We start from the raw sequence: 16349 nt of genomic DNA on the forward strand, positions 1-16349 counted from the left end.
TGCTCAATAAAAGCACGCTATGCTCCGATCGCTTTAGAATTCGATTGATTGCCCGATAAGAGCACGTAGGATCACCGTCGTTTGATTCCATCCCATCTCTTGTCATATACATCATATATATCAATGATGTCGCCATATCATGGCTTCATGTGTAATCTATTGAACACTACGATCTCTTTTTTTACCTCACATTGAAGACATATGTTTCGTCTTGACGAGCTGTCTACTGTCATAACAAATCGTGTCTAAGTGAGTTCGAGTCACTTATAAGATCCAAATGTGTTCTGAGACAAAAATCCATTCATGTCGATCCCGTCCATCGATTTCATTTTCTTCCGCTTTGGGTTCCCTTACTCGAAGTTATTTCGTCGACTCGAAATGCAATCCTCGCGCGAAACGAGATATTGCTCCGTGATTGCGAAATTTGGGAGAGTTAAATAAAGTATTACATGTCTGTTTTTATTGTGAATTTAGTACCGTTCAAAATGTCGTGCGTCCAAGTGCGGGTGTGTGCCATACAAAGTATCACGCGTTCAAGAGTGCGGGAGTGCCGTTAAAAATATCGCGCGTCCAAGTGCGGGAGTGCCGTTAAAAATATCGCGCGTAATAAACTGCACGATCTTCTTGCGAATACAACGTGAATCAATGGATCCTGCTGACCCTGACGACTTGGGAGAAAGAGGACTAGGAGAGACATCGGGCGATGGCAGAGCAACACTGGGGTGAGTAATTTATTTGTTTATTAATTATGTATTATGCATAAGACTTAAATATTACACGATTAATTCTATAAAAATTTTTACTTAATGAGAAATAGAATCTTTTCGGAATTTGTAAAATTAGTTCATTAAATATCTATTTATTATTATATACATAAAATATAAAATTCAATGCACGCAATAATTTTTTGAAATATTATTAAAAGAAATATTAATAATATTTTTTGAAATATTATTTTTAGGTGCTGCTACAATTTGAATTTTATATTTGTATGTATTACGATGCAGCTAATCAACTCTTGTGCATCGATCGGTGAGAAATAAATTTTCATTTTATAATAAAAAAACGCGAAGTATATTTTAATATCTTTTTGCTCTCTTAAACTTTTAATCGTTGCATAACAAATTTTTTATGCAATGAAAAATTATTGCTAAACAATTTTTATTATTGAAATATTTTTTTTGTTTTGTATTTGGCATGTTTTTTATATTTTTGAATTATTATTTTAATTATTAATATATATATTAGTATTTGTGTATGTGATTATTATATCTTTAAAAATTTTCAATATAAAATATCAGTTATATAATCTTCTAATTATTGTTAAAGAAAGATAATGTGCACGTGTCTAAAAACATCTAATCGTAAAATAATAATTAATCAAACCGACAATAGCGCGCTTCGCGTTGCGTAAAAAGGACTATAATGCGCATCGCGAGACAATACGTGCACAAAGCGCGGGCCCCGTTTCTAATCGTTCCCTCATACGTACATACATAGAAAGAGAAATGTGCGGCAAGCCTCTTTAATAGTTCCTCAAGCACCCGAAGCAACAAAGACCAGCAGAAACAATGAACCGTCTTAATCAGCATAATTTCCGTCTTTCGAAAGCGTTAAGAAGATCGTTGCCGGTACTGAAAAATAAAAAAAAGAAAGAGGAAAGGAGAAAGGAAAGCAGGGGGATGCGAGTAGGAAATGTGACGTGCTGTCAGCATAATTACAGTGACATTAATTAATTGTTAGCATAACAATGCTAGTGGCGGGGTCAGTCATAAGGATATAACGCGAAGAGGAAGGGACGACCCCGCAGGACCTCGAGCCTTCATAAATTTACATGTCCTTCGCCGCGAGAATCATTTTTTACAGCCGTTAAGAGAAGACGCGTAGAAGGAGGGGAAAAAGAAGGAAGAGAGCGGAAGAGAGAGATATATATATTCTTATATATAAGAAGTTCGTGGACCTACAGCCAACCAAATGGCATATTAACGCGACGGGTCCCCATGGTGTTGTCCATAATAACCATCGATGTTCCCCTTCAAGCGCGGAAAGTACTCGAGATCCGATCTCGTTATCCGCCACGCGCGCCTCGATCAGGATATTTTTTAAGTTTTACACGTCTGACTGTTATTCTCGTTTCTTTAAGACAGAATCTTTCATTTATTTAATGTAGATATCTGACAAATTGTTTATCAAGTTGAAATTCCGCATGTGTGTTGTAATTGGAAATTTAAATATGACGTTTTTGATCCATTATATATCATATATGCATAGATCTCTCACAAATAGTTTTCTCGGCAACGTAAAAATTTTGAAAAAGCAGTTTCCTTTTTATTAATTATTTGTCATCAACAAAATTAATCTTTCCAAAATACAATAGTAGATTGTGCTTCTATTAAAATTCATTAGGACGTAATATACTTTCTTTTCTTAATTTTTATCTTCATAATCTTAAGGTATTATTATCTTACAGTCACACACAGAATAGCATCAGATATTCCTGAAATAATTTAAAAAGAGGTAAAAATATGTAACTTTGAAATATATATTAATAACCTCGATAGTTAAAATTATTGCTGCCACATTTTTTTTGATGAAGTAAGAGGAACATGTGAAATAGTATTAGAAAATGTAGAAAAATAACATTTTGCAGTGATGGATAAACATTCTTAACATAAGCTAGACAAAATCTATTGCATTTAATTTTAGACGAAGAAATTCGGTCTATTTTTCGATGTAATAAATGCGATTTGCTCGGTTGCCAGTTGTTTCAGTTACCGAGGCTATTTCCGTCGATACATACGATTTCCTGCGAAATCCGAAAAAAAATTTTGTATAACGGTATCCGAGTATCGGCCAGGCGATTTCTCGCTGCGTTAAAAGAGATACGCGATCGTAACGTGAGACGAGAACGTGGGTGGTTTAGCATCGCGAGAATGCCTTTAGACAGTTATTTTTAATGTCCTCTAACGTCCGGAAAGAGGAATGCATCATAGCCTATGGAGGCAAGGGAAGCAAACTATGCATAAATCTATTTGTTGTAAAATCAAAACAATTCGACACTTTACGATCGAATAATGAAATAGATCGATGAAGTATTAAAGCTTTTCGAATGGATGAATGACATATCTTCTTTATATATCTGATCCTTCGTATAGAATTGTAGCATCACGTCAGTGTTCTGGCACGAATCCATTAACAAGTCTAAAAACATAATTTTTGGGGAGGGACACAAACATATAATTATAACTTTATAGCTGTTGTAAAACTCAGGCATGATACTTAATAGATGCTACCGAGCTATTCGGAATTGTCATGTTTGCTATTTTTGCAAATGATATAATGAGCAAATCGTCGGCCATATTGCATCTATAAAAAATATTACACAGAATAAATACAAAATATCGATATCTTATATAAAATATAGTGATGAATGTAGAATAACATATATTTTCGACAAAAATAAGCAAGTGTCTTAATTGGTCATCAACTTGCTAAAACTTGCTCTTTTACATTTTGAGTTCCGTTTGAATACCGATGATAACATTAATAGTCGTATAATATATGTTCGATGAAATTAATTTCCTAAATTTACGGGTGATATCACCGGTTAATATATGCATCCACCAAACATCATTAATCGTGTTTTCTTACGAGCGATAATTCATACCGTATAATAAAATCGTTATTATTAACGATCCGGAATACCGTCACACGATTAGTCGGCAAACGCCTCATTACGCTTGTCACCAATAAAATAACACCGCGGATACTGGTGGCTAGTAAAAAACCATGGCAGCGACACTTTAGTAGCGACGCCTTTATCGTCGCCTTTTTACGATGTTCCTTTCGCATACTCGGCGCACCCCCGCGCTATTGGATGATCTAAAAAAAAAGTCTTCATTTTGCAGTTTCGAAGATTCCATATACTTGCTCTTTCCTCTGTCTCTCTCTCTTCTTTTCTCTGGGCGTATTTTATTCGCGGTATCGTGCATTATCATGGTGCACGCGTGTGTGCTTGTATGCGTGTCGGATGGAAACAGTGACGAGCGCGTGGGCGAAACGAGCAACCGAACCGCACAAAGTGGACGCGCATCTCGCCTCGCCTCGAATTAATAAACAGCAACGAACGACCACCTACGCCCGTCTCCCTTTCTTCGACGAGCCGATTTCAACGTTGCTGGTAGTCGATCCTGTAAAGGACAGCTTCCTGCCTCCCCTCCCCCTTCCTCGGCGGGAGATTTTACCCTCTGCCCACCCTCGAATGCACCGTACGAGCGATCGTCGACCGCCCGTGGTGATCCCTGCCGAAGGCTTCTGAATCCCTCGCGAATCAACGGGATGACGATCGTTACCGATCTCTCTCACGCTGATGGCCCTTCGATTTTGCCTGAAACATCGTAAAGTCGCGGCAGGACACGCGACATTTCTTCTCACGTATGATGTAAAAAAAAAAACTTTCGAGAGAGGGATTTTATTACGTCAAACAAATGATTTTGGAAAGTAGAGAGAACTCTGAATGTGCCTGTCAAGTTTCGCGAATATTTTCTAAACTCGTGAGCGAAGAAATAATAATCGTTTGCTTATTAATTTCAAAACGACGTAAATAACGAAAGTAATCATTGCTGGTTTTTTTTAGATATAGCTATAAATTAGATATTGATAAAAGAAAGAATATATATTTTTTGCACGTTTTGCGTGCGTCAATCCAATAGAAATAACATCTCCTTGAATACAAAATGATATAAGATATTATTTTACATGAGTGAAAATATATAATGTAGAGATGCATATATTATGTATATATCATCTATTAAAATATTATATTTTTCGTTGGTAAAATAAATTTTTTATCAATTATCGTAATTTAGGACGACACTTCGATCGATTTAGACAAAAAAAGCAGTCTTTCCAGCATCATCTTTGATAAAATAAAATCGCATCTTCGAGTGCTACATGCTCCATAAATTCTCTATTTGTTAATGCGCGGTTTATCGAAATACCCTATCGAAGGGCTATCGTCTCGAAGTATTTCTCTTTGTGGGACACAACGTGGGCGCGCACGCGTGGCGTTGAATAATTAACTCCGGTCTGCGCGCTGCTGTCGGTTTTATCGTAATTATCGCGCGACTCGTTCCTGCCAGGCAACGGCGCCGCGACTATAGATCGTAGATCGTAGAGAGATGATCGACGCGAGAACGAAACGATGGAGGAATGGAAAGCGAACGAGCACGCATTTTATATTCCCGTTACGTTTGCTATGAAAATCTAGCTTGTATATTTTGGGATCGAAAGGTTAGTCATTCAAATTACGTGTATTTCTTTGAACAACAATAACTGCCATGCTCCTTTGAAATTTTTATACGTTGTAATAAAATTACTTCAGACAAATTTATAAGGTGTCATTGTTTGCGCGAAATTAAATATCCTTATATTATACTTTTTAATATATTTTTAATATATTATACTTTTTAATATATTTCAATGTTGATTGATGTTATTTACATTAAGATTATAAAAAAGTACGTTTAACGCATTTTTTTACATATCAAATTTTATATTTAATATTTATTGAATGATTCTATAAGATTCATTATTTAAAATTAATCATCATTGAAATTTAATTACCTGAATTTAATCATATTGAATATAATTTAAATTTTAATTAATTGAATCATTGAATATAATTATCTTAGTTCAATATTATTAGAAATATTGAACTTATTCTATTGAATCTTATTATACATCTATGAAGTAACTTTCATAAGAAATAATAGAATTATATATATTTTTTATATTAACGACTTTCTCTCGGTGATATTTCAATTAAGATCAAGCGTTGAAGTGTAATTAATAGGAAATAATTATTCAGAGAGATTTGTTAAAGATAAATCTGCGACTTGTTTACAGAAATGATTACGATATTAAGGGGAAATCTTGTTTTCAAAGGTCAAACGTTAAAAGTCAACATTCGATTTGTCGTTGAGCGATTAATCTTTAATTCGAGCCTATCCGTCGTTATTTTTTTTCACGTCGATTAACCAAAGATCGTTTTTCTATTAAAATGCGAGAACACATTATATCGTGACGCATTAGCTCGAAAGAACAAAAGATGAATCTTGAAACAAATGTGTCGGCTGATTTTTTTAATACAAGGAAACGCGCGATGTGTCTTTTATCTCGGCCTCCCATCATCAGCGCATTTGTTTTATGGCATTTTGCCAATAAGCGTAAGATGGATCCCGCCTCGAATCGCGGCGCGGATTCGGCTCATCGAGTTACACATTATTCAAGAAAACGCGCGGTCTTAAATAATCCCGGACAGCGAATAATTTCTCGAACGTGTGCGCGTCTTGGTTCCCGTACGATTCGCGCGAGACGTTAAACAGCGGAGTCATACGAAAGCGATTCGTCTTCACTTGAAATTTCCATTTAACTTATATATCTTTTCCCGTACCCTCTTATGGAAGATTCGGCAATAAACACATCGAGAGGCGTCTCTCTTTTATTCCGCTGAAATATTAAACGTCAGGACATATACCGTATTATCGTATATAGTTTACATAAACGTGATATAAAGAGAGACGTTCGTCGGATTTTATCGACGCGCGATGTATAAAATGTTCCGATTTACTTGCATCGCATACTCTCTCTCTCTCTCTCTCTCTCTCTTTCTTTTTATCTCCCTCTCTCTCCTCCCCCTCTTGCATACAAACTCTCGCGTCGTAAATAATTTCTCGAAATGTGTGTGTCGAATTATTCGCATGTGTATGTTACGCCAGAAAGTCAAAGGAAAAGAAAGAGAGAGCCGATGGCATTTCTTTTTTTTCGAAGAGACGCTCGACGCCTGAATCCGCGACTTCGACTCTTTCGATCCGTCCCAAGACGATTAGTTTTTACCTCGACCTTCCACCTTCGCGTACTTTTTCACGGCGTTCTCGCATCGAGTCGGGATTACGAAATCACCGAGGAGATAATGACGGGCGTAGATCGTAGATGGGACCGATTTGCATCTGTAATTACCGCGGCGCGCCGTTAATAACTAATTAATGAGAGCCTCGCCGAAGCGGGTGACGTAACAGCCGCCTCCGAGTCCCGCAGCTATTAATTGATCGGCGATTAATCAACTTCGTCTTTACCTATTTTCAATCCCCTTCCCTGCCCTCCCCTTCCTCTTTCCTTTTGCGTATCGTCATTCATTCGCTTCTTCTCGCATCTCCTCTCTCCTCTCGAGTATTCGTTGTCCCAGAATTCGCTGTCGTCAATCGCTCAATTATAAGGCCCACGGGAACTTGGTTGATCATCGAGGAAGCGGATCTCGCGATGATAATTATCGCATTCTCCGTAATATTTACGAGCGTTGCCGAGCATGTTAATTACAAAAGGCGTCGTTGATTGCCCTCGTCTCGAATGGCTCGGCGATTCCATTTTCGTCTCGCGAATATGCATGCATAGTTTATGAGCGAATAAAGAATGGAAATTACGCGATCGCAGAAGGAGACGCTTGCAAAATCGTTGCACACCGCGATGTTTCTCTATGATATGTTTCCTCGTCTTGCGCGAAATCCTGTTGCGATACTAAATTAGTTAGATCGCCGATTCTAACCAGTTGTTTATGTTATCGTGAATCTGAATGTTTTGTTTCATACATCTCGCGATCGTAAATTCTTCATTTGCAAAACGACGCAATTTTCATCACGAATCGCTTACATAATCGCTATACATGCTAACATACTTTTGGGAAATAAGTCACTACGAAAGATAAGGATAAGGATGAAATTATAAATTCGTAGACGCGATACCATTGATTTCCGCTAGAATTGATTCTCAACAAGGAACCTGATGTGCGACGCGATTTATTAGCCTTATCAAAAGTCGTTATCAAAAATCGAACGAATTGTTTTAAAACGTGTTGCTCTCGAAATGAGCAAACTGACTTTTACCTCGTTCGCTTGGAATCAGTTTGTTAGTCGTAACGTCGCATCCTTCTTCTAGGATGGATGTCTCCGCGCATCCTGCTTCCGGTATATACACGTTCACTAATATTTCTTCACTTGATACTTCACCGAGGATCCCGCGATCGCTCGCGAAACCGGCAAAAATCACTAGGCCCGTACAAGGCCCGCGGGATCTGCGCACAGGAGGAGATGACCACTCGAGGGAGAGGGGGAGGGGATAAAAACGCGAGGGGTCCGAGCGGGCTTCCGGTCGGAAGTGGCGCTACCGTCGACGATGACGACGTACGACAACGGTCGGCGACGGCGACGACGACGGCGACAACGACGACGACGACGACGGCGACAACGACGACGACGACGACGACGACGATGGCGAAAGGCGTCTCGCACGACACGCACACGTGGTGGGGGCGTCTGCGGCCGCTACTACGGCAGAACTAAGGGGTTGTTTGCCCCGTCGCGCGGCTCCGGGGGGTCTCCAACGGTACCATCACCCCACCAGCCTTGCTATTTTGCATAGGGCCTGCGCGTCGAAGGCGGCACACACATACATACACCGCCACCCACGTTATCTCTCTTCCTTTTCTCCCTCTCTCTCTCCCTTATTTCACCCAGCAGAGTCGTCTCGCGTTTCTCGCGCTCCCCCGCCATCTCCCCATCCGCGCGCACTTCGAGGGGCACACTTCGATTTGTCGAATCCGCGTTTCGCGGCTCTCTCCTGGCCTCTTCCTCTTTCGCGAAGGGAAAAGAGATTCGATTCCCCTCATCCTCCGCGACCGTCACCCTCCGCTCAACCTTCTCCGCCTCCTCTTCCCCCCCCCGTTCTCTCCGCCGCCGCTACCTCTTTGTCTTTCTTCTTCATCCGGGTGCCGTGTGTTTGCGCGCATTCGCCCACCTCGTCGCCTCACCCGCTTCTTATTTATCCCGTTGCCCCGGCCCCGGCCCCGGCCCCGGCGCGTTGCGCGGCTTCGTCTCGGTCATTTTCACGATGGAAACGAAGAGCATGCCGGAGCGAAGAAATCTTCCACCTCGGCAGCTCGTGCGTGGCACTGTCGTAAATTGGACATTGCACGGTCGTTATTTTTTTGCGGAATGTTTTTCGTTGAAAAATATTCACAGAAATAAATACCCATTCTGCGAATATGGAAAAAATGGAGGTAAATGAAGCGACACAGATGGACTCTCTGACTGGGCAATTAACGTAGCATATACTTCATCCTTTTGAAGAAATATCGATAAAAATATATGTTTAGGATAATATCGATAAACGAGGTGGCGAATGTCTTATAAATGCTCTACAGTTTGTTTCTCCGCTAATATCATATTTATATTTCCAGTTGGGAATTAAGTGTCAAATTTTGTTCGTCTCAACGATATCTGGCTTCAGTTTATTACACAGATATTAAATAAAAACGCAATATCCATTTCGCCCCTTTAATTATGTGTCACGGATATAAACTATGTTTAACATCTCGAATTAAGCGAGCTTATGTCGATTCCGAGTATACACTAACTTACGAGTTTCTCTCGGATTCGTAGAAATTGCCGGAGCTCATTCGTGGCCGAGAATTAGGTCGGTACAACGAGGTAGACGTGACGGGAATGATACAAAATAGCATGATTAAAATTATAATAAGAATAGCGTTCGCTTTTTCAGATAGATTTTGAGAAAGAGGCGGCCGATCGGCGAATATTAAATTTTAAATGCATAAGACATTGGAATACAATAACAATCTTATAGAAATTATGTTTATGCATTTTTAATATATTATAATAATAAGAATTTTGCTTGAGATACTCATATTAATTCACGAGAATTTCCAAACTTAATTGTGATGAATCTAAGAGTTAGGGGAAATAATTTCTCGTGTTTCTCATATTTCTCATAATTCAAGTACATATATCTATATACGTATAGTTTTATCGAACTGATTAGGGTTGCGAAGATGTGAGCGTGTCATCTTCATTTATAGTACATTCTGTGATAATTCAAATCACCCCGAGTAATAATAAATTCGCCCAATTAACCATTCGAGCCATTTCTCCGGAATTGACGTTACCAGGATGTTGCAAGAGCCAATCAACGTTGGCGATTCCCTTTCTCGAGTGAGTAAAGGGTTGCAAAGCATGGGTGGGCGAAAGTTAGTTAACGCCTCCGCGTTAATTAAGCAAAGTGAGGCTCGTAGTAGATACAAAGAGCAGGTCCACGCTCCACCCAGCCTCCAAGCTGCGAGGACAAGAGTGGTTCAACCCTCTCTACGGAGAGGGCGACAGGTCGGGCCTCATTGGAGGTGGGTTGGTTAGCGCATGTATAATTAGCGCAAGCAGAGACCGAGAGGGATGCGGGAGAGGAAGCGAGATGAGGGGAGGAAGGAGGGAGAGAGAGAGGAAGACAGTGTCCCGGCGGGAGACAGGGTGGAGCCACCCAGTCGGCGCATGTGCCAGCATCCCTTGCAGCCGGAGATATAATATATTCATAACGTGCCTGGCCCGACGTTCTATCTCCGCTTCTCGGTACATCGCTCTTCCGCGCCGGCGAAACTCATTCTCGATTCAGCGCCAAGACTGACCGTCGATTAATCGATCGACGTCGAAATTACATTTCGCGGTCATATCCGAAAGGGATGAGACTGGCGCCCAGTCAATGCTTAGATGCGGCGGAAATTATTGGTTAGGAAAGTGTTGGAAATGAGAAAAAAATGAATAAATATAATACAATGAATCCCTATCTCTTTAATAATTGAACAAATATATTTAGGAGAAATTGCTTCTCTCTTTTTATACCAGGGCTCTATTTTAACATTTTTGGTGTTTAAATATGTTTACGTGGTCTCACAAATTTTATATAGCTTTCGAAATTATAAGTGACAATTGTACAAGAATGTAAATATCATTTAATCGAATGTAAATATCAAGCTTAAAATTTATTCCTGTCGCATTTTACTAAATAAATACGATATAATAGTTATATATTTCGCCGAACAATAAGTTACAGCAAAAAACGCGATCAAAGTAAAGTTAACAAAGACACCGAGTATATCCAATAGAAATCCTGTCCTTTTATATACGCTGCGAATATTCTCGAGATTGCGATTATTTTCCATTATAATACAAGCTTTTTACTCGAGGTGGTTCAAAGCAAATAATGTTGAATGACGTTAGGAACAGTTGAATATTTTTCTTCAATATCTTTCTTCAAAACGAATAATGATGCCCGCCAGTCATTAGATGCAGCACGCGCTCATCAAACGGAATCCATTATTAGGTGCTTTTTACTCATCAAACTAACAAAGTCTTATTGTTGCTATCGCATTGCAGTAAAATTATTTCCTGGAAATCATCAGCTTTCGCATCCCTCAAATAAAATACGATATAAATTCGAGAAAAAAAATTATATTATAACATAATAGCAATAGACAACTTCACCATTATTATAAAGTAAGGGCAAATTATTTCTCATAACAAATGTCCCTTGTAAAAGAAAGCTTCGCGGTCAGTCACAGCGTAATAAATACAGGTAAAAGCAATCGTCGCCTTTGCGAATCTATTGGCGAGAAAACCAGGAAGAAAAAAAAAGGAAGAAGATGACGAGGAGGAGCGAAGAACCCTCCAGTGTGTGCCGCGTATTTTGGTCCGGATCCTAGATAACTCGGTGTGCTTTTCCGGATGCTTGAACATGACACATGTCCCGGCCGGCCAGAGTTTTCCCTGATCGTGTCGTTCGCGGAGGGTTCGAGGCTGTCGGACGGTCAGGAGGGCAGAAACGATCGAAGGGAGAGCGGAAAGAGGAAAAACGGAGGGTGTTCTGCGGTTCCACCCCCGAGGACACGGTGTCATCAGGCGCAATTAGGGACGAGTCCCGGTCATCAACGCGTGTATCAAGGCCTTTTCCACGCGGTCGCGCACTTGTGTGCGTACTGTTGTCGAGCAACCCCCGTGACGGGGCCAGTTTCTTTCCCGTCGCATTATTTCTCTCCTTAATTCCCTTTCGTTCCCCTATGAGACGCTTTCTCTCTCTCTCTCTCCCTCTTCCTCTCAATCTACAATCCTACTCTCATTCTTTCTCTTTCCATCCATTCTTTCACTGTTCATCTATCCTCCTTTATTTTATCCTGTAAGCTCGTTGCACTCGATTATACTAGTCCACGATTACTCCCATTATACGCCTTTGACGCAATTATGCCGTGGCCCTTATGACGTCTCGTTAATTCTATCTCCCCTCCCTCTTCCTCCGCCTCCGGGGATGTACGACATTACCGAAGAGGCTGTCACGATGGAAGAACAAAATTCACATCAACAGGGAGTTTTGCCGATGTATTCAAACTTGACGTATTTTCGAAAATATTATCAATGTATTAAAATATACATTTGACTGTTACACATTTCTGATTAATTTATTTAATTTTTTTATTACTCGTGCGCGCAATATATTTGGAGGAACAAAATTTATTATACGAGATAAATATAATAAAATTGATATTTCTTTATTGGTTTGTAATAAACTTGCAACTATATAATTACATAAAAGTCTGAAAGCCATAGGAGAGATTAAACGGAGCCTCTTTTTCTCTCTCGTAAGCTCACATTTTATCTGATTCTATTGAGTTGTACATAAATCGTATCATGTATATAACCGATGAATATATTTCACTGCAAGTCATAAACTATTTCGAGAGCCATTACTCGACTCTAACTTAGCAATATTATCAGTTGGCTCATTACCAAATCTTTGCGTTGCCAATGCTGAGATCGACGCGAAGTCGGACAATTATCAATTCGAATGACACAATTACAGACTCGCTCTAATTTTGCGTCTAATATCGGGAGGAATTCGATGTTTGCGCGCCAGGAAACATCGTCATCGCGGACGATGGGAGAAAGGGGCGAAAGCAATCTGCGAGAAATGGATGGGAGGAGAGGCGAACGGCTGGTCAGAGCGTTCGTTTTGCCGCACAAATTGATCTTAGTAGGCGCAAATTTACAGCGAGACGCGTGATAAATAAGTACCGTGGCCGCATTTCTATTGTTCTGTGAAAAGCGTCGGTGCGGTGTGGCGGTACGATTACAAACGCAGATAGCAGGTAATTGCACCTGCAACCGTGACATGCTACACTGCAACAATTTCCTGCAGTACAGGTATTTACCGCAATAGAAGGGTAACTGCGCGACACATCAAGCACGACCCGGGCGATCATTATAACGATTTATCGCATTTCTCTCGTGCCCGCATCAATAGATGCATAATGAACTGCTTGATTTATAGCATGTTCGATTAGAGAAATCACGAGAATCTGATATCTATAATAGATTGAATATTTATATCGCGGTAAAGTATATATGCTTACAATATTTCAGAAACAATGCAGAATATATTAATAAGAAGAATTGATAGACGTACTTTGTATTCGATTAATAATAATTAGATACAATTGCAAATTGGGAATTAATGGTTGAATAGTTTTCGCAAATTTAAATTCCAAGACGAAAATAGATGCAATAAAACCATATCTCAATGAATAATGAGATATGATTTTTTAAATGTGTACACATATACGCATAAATATAAATGCATAGTCAAATCGCTCGGTGCAAAAACACATACACAGAAGTCATAACTCGCAGATTAACTCTGTGCTCACATAAATTCTTACAAATATCTGCAAAGTGGGTCACGTAGGGCGTCGTACATACCCATATTAGCTCCGGCTGCGAGATTGCACGGGATGCAACACAATTTCGCGAGGAAACCACCGCTGTATGCAACGTGTCGGACCGAGGATCGTGCAAATTTAAATAGACAAGGATTGCGGAGTCTACAATATCGGGGGTCCGTGCGTAAAATTGCGAAAGTTAATAATCCTCCGTTGCTGCCTGCCAGGGACGGTAATAAGCCGCGAGTTTAGCCCATGTGCGAGGGCGAGAGCCGGCAACATTCTTTCGCGTTACAATACACGTGCTGTCGGTGAGTTTGTGTACGTGCATGTGTGTATTCGGTACACATATGCGGTCGTCTACGTGTATTCGCGCGATCGTTCGTGCCCTAAGGGTAGAAAGGGACGCGCTTAGACGAGGCTCGATGTTTTTAATAAGCGGCCGACCTGTAGCACGTACTAGATATTACCGCGACACCCCCACCAGGGTGAGACTCGGCCCTTACGAGGATTCTTCCTTCCGTTCTTCTGCTCCGACCGAGGAATATCACGTTGGTAAAGGTGGGCGAAAGAGAAGCGAGGAGTATACACAGTGGCCTCTAATTAACTTGCAACCTAACAGCCTGGCCGAAGGTGCCATGCTGTCCCTGGAAAGGAGGACGAATTATCGTAAAAGTAGTATCCTCTTTCGCGACTTTTACAATCGATAACGTACAACGAATAAAATCGATGGACACTGATAATATCGCGGAGAATTTCATTATAATGTCGATAATTCAATTTCTAATTCCGGAGACAAGATTTAATCCTACCTTGAAAAACTTGATTGTTAAATGATATTTTGTTACTTGAAAAAAATTTAGTAATTTTGACCCTATTTTTTTCCGTAGTTGTAATTGTTAATTTTATTCTTAGAAAAAATATTTTGTATGAAATATTATTTTAATATTTGTCACAGATTATTTGATCAGAATCGATTTTCTTTCAATTGAAAAATGTTATAGTTTATTTGAATTTAAGTAAAAACTTTTTTTCTCAAGATATTAAATGTCGAGATATTAAATTGGAGTTTTAATTACGACGATTCAATTAAGACGATTAATAATGGCTCTCTTTGAAATATCTTTTAAGGAAAGATCGTTACTAATTTTAAAAGAATCCGTCGGTGAAATTAAGATGAAAAATTCTGAAACGCTCCGTTTATAATAAACTCATGATTCATCAAACTATCTATTTTCGAAAAGAACTTAAACGCGCCGCGTCACGTTCTCTTGCGAAAAAAAAGACAGAAAGAGAATACTCAACGATACTAACACTTCTTTTTATCTCTCGCTTCTTGCATGTCGCCGCTTCTCCAAGAAGACGCGCGAGCTATCGATCGGTCGATTCAGAGGAGCGTGCGAACCGTCGTGTTCGTCCTGTACTATGTATACCTAGCGGAATCTATCGCGACGGTCGCTCTAGGATGGAATACGAGATACGAGGATATGAGATACGGACGCTTGATTCGAGAAATAAAAATTGAGTCGGACGCGTGAACTGGTTTTGCAAGTAACTTGATAGCTTTATACCTACTAAATCCAAATAACGAATTATATTGTATATTTTCTACAGTTTAAAATATAAATCTATAATGAAAATATTACAATATATATACACGTCTATGTAAGAAATAAATAATATGTCATCTGCTTTCGATATTTAGTAAAGAGGACTAGAAAAAACTAGATTTTGTCTCATATTTTTAATTACTTGAAAGTTTCAATTATTCTTGCTTCCAATCATAAATTTTGCTTTCATCAAAATATTTCTTTTCTAAATAACAAATATTAAAGATATAAAAGCGTTTGATCACTTACCATTGGAATACAAAATATTCCATTATTTAGATAAGCTTTGCAAAAAATCAAGAATAAATTAAATCGTAGAGAGAAAATGCGACGATAAATCGATGATAAATTGAGTCCTTCCTGATATCGTATGATCTGTATTGCGGGGGCTCGCTCGGGGCTACACAGCCCTGAACTTTAGTCGCGATTAGATCGTCGTAAATTGCAATGTAGTGCACGTCGAGCATATCCATTGCCAATGTCCGAGCATTTTCATTGAATATTCTTTTCATGAATTACATACCTAAGAAACGTCCTCGCGCCTCCGTCGCGATAAAGCGTGACGAGAACACCAGATACGAATGACCGCGCTAATGTGTGTTTGCACTCGAATCACGAGCGGGGGTGAATGAAGTCGTAAACGAAAACGCAGCATTTCTATTGTCAATGTTTGCTAATAAAGAATTATTGATATGTCACATCATTAGAATCATCTGAATGTTGAATATTTACAAAAATGCCATATGATATGTATGTATTTATTCTAATAGAATGTTCGTTACATTGCTTCTTGTTATTTTTAATTATTATTTCTATATATAGTTAGAAAATTCCAAATTGTCTTTTTCAAGACTATTAACACTTGTTGTCAGTTTATTGGATATTTCAAAAAATGATAGAAAACGTTATACTTAAGTTATTTAAAACGTTGCATTTTTCTCACACGCGTTAATTTCCTGTAAGCGTTTTAATACTACTTGAAATCAAGACTTTTGCTCAGGTCATTGACAACATGACTGTCATCGCGCCGTGTTTAACATACGATATGAGTACCAATATTAAGCGGCCGCTGCTGTATGTTTGATTCTAATCTGCACTCTAATCACGACCGTGATGAACAAAGCGCGTAGTTA

The 16349-nt window shown here is 39.3% G+C and overlaps 1 protein-coding gene across 5 annotated transcripts in view; it reads right to left on the bottom strand.

Moving 5' to 3' along the window:
- The window catches only part of LOC105258322 (zinc finger homeobox protein 4), a 315292-nt gene that overhangs the window by 237697 nt on the left and 61246 nt on the right, over nt 1–16349 (bottom strand). The window lies entirely within an intron of this gene.

This window comes from Camponotus floridanus, unplaced genomic scaffold (genome assembly GCF_003227725.1).
Source record: "Camponotus floridanus strain SB8 unplaced genomic scaffold, Cflo_v7.5 scaffold2, whole genome shotgun sequence".
NCBI lineage: Eukaryota > Metazoa > Arthropoda > Insecta > Hymenoptera > Formicidae > Camponotus > Camponotus floridanus.